This window comes from Carlito syrichta, unplaced genomic scaffold (assembly GCF_000164805.1).
Source record: "Carlito syrichta isolate Samal-C Ts95f unplaced genomic scaffold, Tarsius_syrichta-2.0.1 Scaffold147193, whole genome shotgun sequence".
Classification (NCBI taxonomy): Eukaryota; Metazoa; Chordata; class Mammalia; order Primates; family Tarsiidae; genus Carlito; species Carlito syrichta.
In genome coordinates, this window is record NW_007091289.1 from 82,891 (window position 1) to 96,272 (window position 13,382).

At 33.1% G+C, this 13,382-nt stretch overlaps 1 protein-coding gene across 6 annotated transcripts in view; it reads left to right on the forward strand.

Annotated features, from left to right (window-relative positions):
- Nucleotides 1–13,382, forward strand: part of LOC103251849 (contactin-6) — a 321,692-nt gene that overhangs the window by 15,880 nt on the left and 292,430 nt on the right. Inside the window, exon 2 of one of the 6 annotated variants that reach the window (XM_021708771.1) lies at nt 3,930–4,036. The exons of the other annotated variants lie outside the window; for them this stretch is intronic. The gene's annotated coding sequence lies outside the window, so the exon portion shown is untranslated. The remainder of the gene's footprint in view (nt 1–3,929; nt 4,037–13,382) is intronic. 6 annotated transcript variants of the gene reach the window in all.

The following is a 13,382-nucleotide window of genomic DNA, read 5'->3' on the forward strand; positions in this document are numbered from 1 at the left end:
CATGTTTAAAGTACACTTATGAGTGAGTACATGTGGTACTCAGATCTTTGTTTCTGTGATAGATCACTGAGTATTATAGACTCTAATTCCATCCAGTTTGCTGCAACATTTAAGTTACTTTAACACATTATGCTAGTATATGATGCTATTTTAATTTTGAAGAAAATAATGAAATAAGGTTTTTGACTTTTCCAAAGAGAGTTTTAAGAATGATTCTTTTGTTTGATTTAAACCTGAATTATTAACACTTTGCTGGGCATATTTAATAATAAATATTAAAGCCATGAAACAAACATGATTTACTACTAGTTTAAAATAATAACATTCATATAATAACGTTCATGAATCAAGTTAGGTTACACTATTCTGCAGTAGCAAACTACCCTTAATTCCTAGGCGTTTGTATCAACAAAGATTTTCCTATGTGCATCTCTGAGGCAACTGTCTCCATGAAAAGGTTCAGTGTTACAGAATAATACAAATATGTGCTTCTACAATTTCAGTAAAGAGAACTTTAGAGACTTGCAGAGGCAATTAGATACTTCCACTGATAAGTGATTCATATCAACTGCATTCACATTTCATTAGCTGAAGCAGATCACTCAAGGGAGAGAAGAAGTGAAATTTCTTTGTACCTGAACGAGAAGAATAAGAAATACTGTTGAGTAGTAATAATATCTATGACTTTAAATTTGCTAGCAAGAAATTGCATGGCCCTTTTTCTCACTAATAAATCTGCTTCAGTTGGGTTAAGCAATTTTACTCAATACCTCAGGTAGCTTTTTTGTTTTGTTTTGTTGAGATTCATTTTCATTCTTTGTACATATTAAGAAATAAGTCATCATTTTTATTTGCTAAAAAAAGCACATGATGGTCACCCATTCATCGCATTTTCACTCACTGATTCATTCACTGATTCTGTAACAATCTCTTCAGATCATGTTTCCAACATGTCCAAGATTCTGGGATATCAGAATTTAGAAAGAAATGCCTTGTCCTCATGAATCTTAGAGCACTTTGAGGAGACATATTTGAATTAGATAACAACATAAAATATCACCTAAGTGCCCGGAAAAACAGGTATATGATGCTGTAAGAACATAAAATGACCAAGTGTTGAAAGTCAGCAAAGGCTTCTGTGGGGTAGTGATAAGAAAACCCAGTAGTTCCTTGTGAGGTGAAAATGTTCACAAGGAGGGAAGATCCATGAGGAGAGGGAACATGACAGGCACAAGAGACTGAAAAAGACAGGGTTGAAGACCAGGTGAATCAGAGGCCAAGGTATCAGAGAAGGCTAAAGTACTAGAAGCTGACCACAAGATTTCTGCCGTTCATGTTAAGCCTTTGAATTTTGTTCCTAAGGAAATAGAGGAACTATTGATGATTTTTGACAATAAAGTAATACACTCAGTCTGACACATTGGAATACTCATCCTTTTATGTGGAAAACTTCATCTTTTCTTATCCAAAATATTTGGCATCAGGCAGACATATAAATCATAAAAGAATTGAGTAGCAAAGAGAAAATAACTACCTATATGGGGTTTCTTCTCCTTTGACCACAAGGCAAAACATGTTTTGAATTTTACTAATTCTGAATGTTTATTCTTCGTTCTACATTAACCTTGTTTCATAATAGTCATTTGAAACAACGAGGACAATTAAAAGAATATTTTACTAACTTTTAAACTACAAGTGCAAAGTAAAGAGTTTGGGAAGTAGATAAAATAATAACATAGAAAAATAAAATAATAAATAACATATCCTTACAGAACTTACTTCTGAAATCATCCCTGAACTTTATGTTTTAAGGAAAACAAGATTTCTCAATTCTGAGCTAAGACTTTATAAAAATAGATACGTAAGATTCTCACCGTGGTAGATAATTTCCAAAGATGATCACCAACAATTCCTCTCCTCTCTTCAGTGACATATATATGCTACTCCTCCATGCAGCAAGGTACCTATTTTCTTCCCGAGTCTGATCTGGCCTGATAATTTCTTTAGTACAGTAGAATTGGTGAAAGTGAAGTTATGCCAATTCTTATCCTTTAAAAGTTCAGGTAGCTTCTGCTTTCATTTTCATGGAAACCAAGCTCTATTCTGAAAGAAAGTTAGGCTATTTGTTGAAAGAGAGGCCTATAGAGTCCCTGGAGGCTGAGACACTGTGTCAAGTGAGTCCATATAGATTCCCCAGCCAAAATCCACCAAGGCATTTAAGGGAGTTTTCTAGGATCTTTTCATCAGCTGTGAAATGAGTGACCCTAGGTGACACTATGTGGATGCAAATAACTCTAAAGTGAACCCATGCAATTTTGAGAAATAAGGAACTTTTGTTTTAACAACTAGGTTTTGGAGTGGTTTGTTATATAGTATTAAACAAATGAAACTGCAGCATGTTCAATTCTTATAAAGAAAATAAAATGCTACAAAGTGTAAGCTTTCTACTTTACACATGGCAGACCTTAATTTAGTCATTTCCACTAAAAATATACCAAGACTCATACGGCATAAACATATCTCTAAAAGTTGTGTGTGGTTAATTCTGGACTTACAATCTTTAAAATTATAAACTATGAAATTAGACCAGAGAAATTAAAAAATAGACAATAAATTTCCAATAAATTCATTTTTACTTTGATGTATATATCTGCAGAATTAGTTGGATTTTGAAGAAAGACAAATACATAAGATTTATTTGCTGATTTTGGCCCTCAATGGCAAAAAAAAAAAAGTAAGCCAAGTTTGCAGATACCCATATACTTAGCGTCAAGAATATAGATGACTTCCTTTCATTCTTAAAAACCTTTATAAATTTTGTAAATGATTTTTTTTTAGTACACTGTGGACTTGAGTGTTATTTTTATATCAGGTTATAAATAATATTGGTTAGAAGTCTAACCAATGAACTTTCTCTTTTTACTTCTATTTCTCTGGGCTCATGGTTATCCAGAACAATTTAGAGATGAAAAATGTAAGAAAAAAATATATATATAAATATTCAAAAATGTATATTTTTCTTGTATATGTATCTTCTTTATGAATATCTGTATATTTACATATAAAATACATACACAAGAAAAATATACATATGCATATATATTCATATAAAATTTTATGTACATAGAGATAGAGAGAGAAAGATTTGTTATGAAAAATTAGCTCACAGGATTATGGAGGCTGAGAAGTTTCAGGATCTGCTGACTGCAAACTGAAGACAGAAATAGGTGCAATTCCAGTCTGAGTCCCAAGGTCTAAGAACCAGAGGAAACAATGGTGTAAAGTATAGTAAAGAAGGAAGGCAGGAAGGCAGAAATTTTATCTTCCTCCATTTTCTATTCTATCCAGCCCCTCAATGGATTGGATGATACCCACCCATATTGGAGAGAGCAATCTGCTTTACTGATTTCACTGACTCAGATGCTTCTTATTTGGAAACATCGACGTATCTAGAAATAATGTTTAATATGGACACCTTATAGCTCAATCCAGTTGACACATAAATTTTATTATCACAGTGATATTGGTAGGGTAAGAGAAATTCAGTTGACCCTGCTGATAAACAGGTACTTTTCATACAAAAGTTGGGAAAGTGACTATGAAGTTTGTGGCATAGTTTAACATTATACTTGTTGAGTACCCATTTCAAAATTGTATTGTTCGTTTGAGGACTAAATTTTAAATTGGTTCAACTCTCTGTATAATCATGACATGACTGAATATTTATTCGTCACATATTCAAGAATGTCCATTTGCAATTGCCATTCATGTAGATGTCAAAGATGCCATTTTTTATTGCATATATTGAGAGCGGGCAAAACAAATAACCTTTCCTGCTTAAAATTAGATTGCTCATTAAATGTGTCATTAGTCATATTTCAGTTTCCAAAAGATCAAAATGAAATGACCCAGAGTTTTAAATTTTCCAGGGTGATAAACACTGAGCAGATTATTAATGTTTGACCATGCTCAAGGTGTGTTGGCTAATTTCTGAAGATGATGCTCTTCTCTGTCCCATTTCCTTTCAGCTTTCATGGTCGATGCTAATGTGTGTAATTAACATGATTTCAATGTTGTGACCGCAAAAACAGTTAAATATCTACAAGAGTTGTGGTCCAGCTGAATTAGAATAGTATGAAATTGATAGGCAATTAATTGAACTGCAGCGAGGTTACTGAAATAATTTGTTGTAACTTGGGTCAGGGTTTAAAAATAAATCATTCAAAGTTATTTAAAAGTATGACTAGGACCCTCCAAAATTCACCTCTGTCTGAAGGGTTAACACATAGAGACTCCACTTGTTATGATAAATATAATTATAATTAAGACTCAGAGTGTCTATGTGAGTGTTAGGCAGAAAATTACCCTAAGCATAGACAGCTCCCAGCACCTACATCTTGTTTTTTAAGTTTCTTTCCAATGAACACTTTTAAAGCTATTTGGAACGATAAAATCACTTACAGAATAAATATCTTTTAACTCTGGGTAGTTACAGAATAAAATATAGAAATAATGACATAAATCAAACTCATGATATTACAGGTTGAGTATTCCTTGTCCAAAATGCTTGGAACCAAATATGTTTCAGATCTTGAATTGTTTTGGATTTTGGAATATTTGCATATACATATGAGATAACTTTGGGATGGGACTCAAATCTAAACAGAATTTATTTATGTTTTATATAAACCTTATTAACAGACTGGATGTAATTTTATGCAATATGTTTAATAATTTTGTGCATGAAATGAAATTTTAATTCTGACTGCAATGAATCACATGAGGTCAGGTGTGTGATTTTTTACTTGTAATGTCATATCAGTGCTCAAAAAGTTTTGGATTTTTGAGTATTTCCAATTTTGAAATTATGAATGCTCAACCTGCAACACCTTTGAGTTAAGTTTGGGATTAAGTTTGTATTACTTAGAATTATTTCTATGTGTTTGGTGATAAAGGCGATTGTCATATTTCATATCCTGAGGAATCTCTGCCAGATTTGAGTTGTATTTACACTTTAAGTTTTGTAATTAAATAGCCGATTTTAGACTTACTGCTTTAAGTTGAAAAGTACTGTACATGAAAATTTACTAAATATTTTTTTAAAGTTTTCAAATGTTTAAAGAAGTTAAGATTTACCATTTTATGGGTGTAATATGCAGAGTTAAATACCTAGAAAGATTGTTGGGGTCCAAGTGTTGACTGGTCAGACTGTTAAGCACTTTAGGAAAAAGTCATTCAATTTTATAAATACGATTTAAAATATTTAAATAAATTGTAATAATGTAAGTTGTCAATGGCCCTGATTGTTTAAGTATGTTTAGTTTGTTTAACCTGAAATAAGTGAATTTTAATTGTAGCCAAAGTGAAAAAATATGTTATTATGTAAAAGGAAAAAGAATAATAGGCATATAAATTAAGCATAGTATAAGGAGGAAACAGTATTTACTTTTGAGGCTATAATGATTTGGATATTAATTTATTATCCCCCGTGAGCACTGAGACCCCAAATTCTAAGACAGTTGAAGGGACTTACCCAAGACTACCATACAGGAACTGTGATTCAGATTTTCATATACAAATCCAGTGGCTGTGGTTTCCACATTCTTTCTCAAAAAAGCAAGGTGACTTTTTATGGATGCATACAAAATTTTGGAGTAAAATAATGTAATATTCTGAATATAGTTTCTGATTCTCATTAATTTTCTTGTTTAAAACCTACCAAAGCAAAAAAAGGAAACAAATTCTATAATGAACTTTTTTAAATTTCAAAATAATGTAAATAAGATATTATCAACCGTTGATTTTCTATTCCCAGATTAATAAAGAAGTTTATCTTCGTGACAATGATTTTTAAGTCTAAAAAGAGCTAATATTTCTTTTGCTATGTTGAGTTTTAAAAAGGAATAGTTATTTCGAGTCTGTATTCACACATATTCTTACTTAGAATACATAATAATTCGTTTTACATTATTTATTTCCTCTGAACAAATTTGAAAGGAAGATCTAGTTATATCTACAAAAATGGAAGAATTTTTTATTCTTCTGTTTTTCTAGTGTTGATGATGGCCCTCTGAAATCCATCTGAACAGACAGCAAAAGAGACCCGTATTTCTATTTATATATACACTTATACTTTGGTATGCATACAGCCTTATTAGCTTATTGACAAAAAAACTACATACAGATTTAATTTTTAATACTCACCTCTTAATCTAGCCTTCTATTATGATTTTTAAAGGTTTCATCATTTTAATATATTTCTTCTACATGGAGGTCTTTGTAGCAGGAACCCATTGCTGAGTCACTACTTACCTATTCATGGCATTTTAAAATTGTTGTCTAATATTGAAACATTTATTTATCTGTTTATAGTGGTATGCTTGGATATTATACATGACTGAATATGTATCAGATCAATGTCCTTCTTCATGAAAAGGGTTTTATGCTCCTCACATCTGACATTTACATCAGATGCATTTAAAAAACAGCGAACCAGTCCTTATGAAAACAGATAGAAGAATTTTTTAAAAAGCAATAATGTCAGAAAAACAGAATTACTTTTTGATTTAGTATATGTAAATATTCACACTTATTAAAAGATCGAATTTAAAACATAGCCAACTCTGCTAAACAATAAAATAATATTTTTTCTCCCTTTTTTTGATTGAAGAAACCACATAAAACAGGTATAACATCATAAGGAAAGTAGGTACTTTCTATATCATTGTCAAAAACCAAAAATTGCTTCTTGATTTAGGATTCCATAAACCATATGGAAGTGTGAATGGCTGTAAGAGATCAATACCATTCATTGTTCTTTGGATGGTGGGCTATGACATATTCTAACCTCTGAACATTTCTAAAATAGTCTCTCTCAAAGCTAACAAATTTAGGGAAAAAATGAATTCTTTTTATAGATGAATCTTGCAGGAAGATGATGTACATTGTAATGGGTCTGCTAAGATTTTAGTTTAAAGTTCAGCAACCCTGAGAAGTTTTCTGTATCTTCTACTCTAAGTTAGTACTTCAGAAAAAACGAGAAGCGAGTTTGACAATGTTGTCAGGATTGTGATTGACATAAAGCTAGAATGTGTTCAGTTTAAGACCTCCCAGGTCCTGACTCAAACCGATATCTGACTTTATGACCTCTGTCATAAAAAGACCTGGGACTCTTAGTCTGATTATCCGATGAAAGAATCAGCCTTACCTTTTGGCTCTTCAGAAAGGGCAATAGTGAAGAACTCAAGTTCTGGAGTCAGGCACATCTGTATACTAGTCAGCTGAGCCACTTTCTACCTGATTGACCTGGAACATATACTTTGATTTCTTTACCCTCTTTTTTTCCCATGTGTGAAAGTGGGAAATAATAGTAATTCTACCTCATGTTGTTGTTTGGAGAATTAATTGATATTGATAAATCTAAAAGTCTTAGCACAGAGCCTGATATATAGTAATTAAAGAGTGAGCTTCAGTTAGTAGAGTATCATTAAAATTATTATGTATATGGAAATATTGTAGATGGTATAGGAAGCATGGTAGTCTCCTGGGGACATGTAGTGATGCCCTCCCCGTGATATTTGGTTGGTGTCTAATGATAGGCAGTTCAATTTATTAACAGTAACAAGAATAGTTTCCACTTTATATAGTTTCAGCCACTTTCCTAAGTACTTTCCATAGATGAACACATTTAATTATCATACAAACTCTAAGAGATATATGGTATCATTTCCTGTTTTACAGACTAGTAAAATGACAATAAGACACATAAAATAAATTGCTCAAAGTAAAAAACAACCATTAGATAGTAGAGTCAGAATTCAAAACCAGGAAGTATTTTGCCAAAATCAACACGTTTACTACTACACTATTCATTTCCAGACATAGCACCAAGGCTCAGAGACATCATAGAGTATAATTAAATGTTGTAGAGAAACACAGAGATGCTCGACATCTGTCAGTTTCTGTGTGAACTATTAGTGTGAGATAGTTTCCCTTCAACGTCAGATCTCATTACATTCCTTTCAATACCATATCTTTGTTGAAGCTGGATTTCCTGTGAATGCTGTGATAAAAAGCAAATGCTGCATGAAATAAATGTAGAACAAGAAATGAGACTGGGCAATCTTTTTGTAAGGTTTGAGAAGTTGTGCTGTGCCCAATAGAAGTATACTTGCCATAAGCTGAAGTGGGTATTTAAGAATAAAATTAAATTATTACTTTTCTTCCAATGTATACATATTATATTTTTAAAATGTCACCTAAGTTGACATTTTAAATTTAAATTTGTTTGAAAGAACCTACTTAATAAATAAAACTATTAGGTTTTTTTATTTTTTGGCCCAGAAGTGCCAGAAAAATATTATTGATACACTAAAGATATCATGATAAGAAAAAGTTGGAAAATCTCTGAACTGCATTATTCATCCCCCCCCAGGGAAAACTATTTGAAATTTATGAATCAGTTCATTCAACCTCATTAAGCACCTGAAACTTCTCATATACTTAGAGATTTCTTTTTCAAAGGGTCACACCACAACAGGAATGGTAAACAATGTATTAGTCAGGGTTCCTTACAGAGACAGAACCAATGGGATATAAATATAGATATATTAAAAAAATTGACTCATGCGATTATGGAGGATGAGAAGTCCTGGGACAGGTTGTCTGCAAGCTGGAGACCCTGGGATGCTGGTAGCATAGCTCAGTCCAAGTCCAAAAGTCTCAGAACCAGGGAAGGTAAGGAAGCAGCTCTCAGTCCAAAACCAAAAGCCTGAATACATGGAATAACCCAATATAAGACCAAAAACAGAAATTTTGACATCCAATACAGGAGACTAGTGTGTCTCAGCTCCCAGAGTCTGAGACCAATTCGTCTATTTGTCTTTTCTGTTTTTGTTCTATACAGACCTCCAATTGATTGATTGGTACCTACTCATACTGAGAGCAGATCTTTTCCTTAGTCCACTCAGACTTGCATGCTAATCTCTTCTGGATACACCCTTATAAAAACATTCAAAAATAATGATTTACAAGTTACTTAGATATTACTTAATATAGTCAGGTTGATGCCTAAAATCAACTGTCACAGATATAAAGGCACACACTAGAATATAATGTGTGACCTAAGTTTCAGAGGGACAGATCCCCTCAGACAGTTTCCATAAATATTCAAAAGGCCATGACATTGAGAAATGGGAGTAAATTGTACTGGGTAGAAAAGAAAACACAAGAAATATTCAAGAAAAGAAGAATGAGAACAGTCAAAATGTATGATATTTATAGAATAATGAGTATGGTACTAATGGAGCACCTATTAATTACCTTATCACTTATTAAATACTGTTAGGTCCCAGGCAATGCATTGGACACTGAATTGTGAAGAATGAAGTCAGAGTTACTTTCCTCAGGCTCTGACATCTCTTGAGGATCCTGACAAGAAAAAAGTGTATTCTGGTGAATAGTAAGAGATGAGATTGGAAAGGAAGGATAGGGATAGAAGTGATATATTGCCTCTAACTTCTAAAGAGGCTAGGGACTTTTAGAATAATTAACACAGGGCCTAATTACTTTGGATTAACTAGTAGCCAAATGCATTTACAAATATTGATATTATTCAAATTAACTTCATCTTATTGAAAAAGATGCTGAATTTATGTATCCTTCTGCTGAATAAATGAGAGGCATATGTATATTTTTCCAGAATCATGACTTATTCAGTTTATGGTCTAATGATTGGTTGAGAAGATAAGTAAATAACAAATTATCATATGAAAAATGTGAGCCTGGGAGTAATTAATGCAATAAAATAGATTGCTCAATATGTGAACAACTTCATTGTAAATTCTAGGAAAAGGGCCTGATTTCTGAAGAAATATAAAATCATCAAAAAGCCTTAAGGATTAAATAAGGGGTCATTTTAAGCATTTATTGATGTAGAATTCAAATGTAGTGATTCAGTCACAGAGTCTATTGAATCAATATTGCACTGTCTGTTCAAGGTGATTGACTCAGTTAGTTAGGATGTAATGATAACTGTCCTAGGTAAACTAGTTAATCATGGACAGCATTCTAGTGTTAACTGGGGACTCTTGTATCATTTTTCAGACAATAGTTCACGAATAATTATATATAATGATATCATATCACTGAAACACATTAGTCAAATGCTCTTACCTACTCAGTGGTCTAGGAGAATCATCTTCTAAGATACTTCTCCATGACGATGGTATGGTCACACACATAGAACAATCCTATCCCCTATAAGTCACCATTCCCTTATTTGTACATTCAGTAGAGAATTGTATTCACGCAGACTGCTACTGTGACAGCAAACATATTATAGAATTTAAAAGAGAGCGAGATGATGAGATGATTTCCAGCTGGGGAATCAGAGACATCTTTAAGAAGTAGGTGGCATACAATCTATTACTAAAGGATAGATTCTTCCGTTATGTGTGGTTTGATGAGTATCTACCATTACAATCGCGGACTTTGGCAGAACAGGATGTTGGGAATAAGAAAGAGGAGTGGTTGCAAAAGCAGGATGACTGGTAACATTAACTGAAGAACTTTTATTTGTATTCACCAGCATGAGCCTCCTTCCTATTTAGCCATCATATAACTTGAATGCAGTTCGTCATTAGCTTGCTTTATTCATCCTGTGAGTCAAGCCTTGGAAATGTTGAGAGCTGTCTTTCTGTGTGTGGCAGAAAAGTAGAGATGAATAGAAGTAATGACATAGAATAACATCCTCTTGCTGCTTCAATCATTAATTCAATTCAGTCAATAGTTATTAAGTACCTTTTATGTATTAGGTCCTATGTAGATAAAATTTTTTTCAAAGACAAGTCTTTTATCTCAAGAGGATCACAGGTCAGTAAGAACATCATGATAAATATAATAAACAAAAGAACATATATATGGACAAAGGAAAATGGTTGACCAGAGGAGGTAAAAGATAACTATTGATGATGGTCAAGAAAGAAGACATTACAAAAGTGTTATTTTTAGTCTCAAGATGTTGAGCAAAGACATTTATTTCTCTGGTCCTCCCATAAAATGATTCCCAATAACTAAGAGAACAAGAAGCAAAAACCAAAATTCCTTTGTCGACAAACGTAGAAAAAAAATTCACATCAAAGTGCTCTCCAAAGACGATAACTACAAGAAACAAGCAAATTGCCTTGCAGATTTTCTTAGAAGGAGCAGGAGCTGGTGCCATCCCAGACCTTTGAAGGCAGTACTGGGAATGCTGAAACTGAAAATAGGGGGCTTATTTGAAAGTCTGTCACTTAGACTTCTCTCTTTCACAGCCTGTGGGAGGTTAGAGAATATTTGTAGAGACACTGAGCTACAGGGGCTTTATACTTTCCATTTTAAAACAAAAAAGAAAATGAGTGCTGAGACAAAACTGAAAGTTTATATGATCCCTCTGTAGAGAAATGGAAAGACACACAAATATAAATCAATTTAATATAAATATAGATTGCTGGGCTCGGTGTCTCAGCCTGTAATTCCGCGCCTTTGGGAGGTTGAGGTGAGTGGATTGCCTGAGCCCGCGGGTTCGAGACCCGCCTGGGCAGTGAGACCTCATCTCTACAATAAATCAAAAAATTAGCTGGGCGTGGTAGTGCATGCCTGTAATTCCGGCTACTTGGAAGGCTGAGGCAGAAGGATGGCCAGAGCCCAGCAGGTCGAGGCTGCGGTGGCCGGGAGCGGCCACTGCACTCCAGTCTGGGTGACAGAGTGAGACTCCAACTCAAAAAATAAAAATAAAAATAAAAAAATAAAAAATATAAATATAGATTATTTATTCATGTATATAAATCTCCTAATAAAAACCAAAGTCAACCATGATAACCTAAGGAAAAAACTCACAAATCAACATACCACAACCATGAATGCAGATATGAATGTTGCGCTACAGTTATGACATTTGAGGAAGTCCTTAGGGTAAAAGCAAAGCCTCAACTAAAGAATTACTACAAAAATGACATTTTAAAGAAGAAAAATTTTTTTCAAAGAATACTCCACCAATTCTTCACAGAGACACAGATTTTTTTTATCTATAAAAAGAACAAGCTGAAAATAAAAATGAATTTTTTACATGATTGGATTATGGTAGCTTAACTCAAAACATAAAAGATACAACAAAACAAAATAATGTTCAGTGTAAGAATTGTAAGATAAAGTTAAAGGAATTATCCAGAAGGAAGGCTGGAAATAAAAATAAGTGAATTATAGTAGCAATAATTAAAGAATGTTAAATAATTAATCTTTGAAGTTCTAAAACATGGTAGAGAAATTTTTAAAAAGCAGAGGGTAAAATAATTTAAACATTTCACAAAGCTGTCCGATATAGGAAGGACATACGTCCTAGGATTAAAGAAAATTATCCAATTTCTATCACAATGAAGGAAAACAAACAAAATCTTGGAACAGTAGCGATAAAGAGAATAATTTATGCAAATATGAGGGTAATATAAAAATATTTTTGCACTCCAAAATTATGCAAAATTTACTCCCCATAATAAAAAAGACATGCTCCAAAAATCAGGGAAAACAAACAAAAAAAGCTCAAGGCATAGAAGCCACCAAGGAGAGAGACTGAAGATGTCTGTCAAAAACAATTGTTTATCAGGCTTAGAGAAAAATAAATGCATTTTGGAGCAACATCTGAAGGGCTTTGAAGGAATCACTCTAGCAAAGTGAAAGGAATGGATGGATTATCTGACAGAATTTGCCATGAGGAAAATTGTATAAGGAGGATCATAAGAGTTCTTGGATAACAGAAAAGACTCATCCATATATGCTCAGACAGCAAAGGCAATGACACTATGGATAAATTATTAACTCTTGAATAAAATAAGTATTCACAAAAAAACATGATCATACCATTTAGGATATTGATGGATAATATTTGTATATTCTTAATCATGAAAAAACTAAATACGAGTTTTAAAAAACTTAAATAGAATTATACTGGGACGTTTGAGGAGAGTAATTGGACATAAGACAGTCATATGGTCACCTGTCATAATTGGATGCCAGTGAAGGGTCAAGATATTGTCATGACATGTATATTATTTAGAGATATGAAGGTAAATGGCAGTGGAAATATCTGGGAAACAGAGTGAATGCTTTTAAATAGTAGAATAGAGAAGAGATTTATATTGCCTTTGTTGTTTTCAGACTTCTAGCATTACTTGACTTCTTAAATACATATGCATGTATTGCTTTGATAGGAATATAAATAGTTTTTAAAAATGAAAAGTCTCGGTGGCTCAGCCTGTAATCTCGCACCTTTGGGAGGCTGAGGTGAGTGAATTGCCTGAGCCCGCGGGTCCAAGACCCGCCTGGGCAACTTGGCGAGACCTCATCTC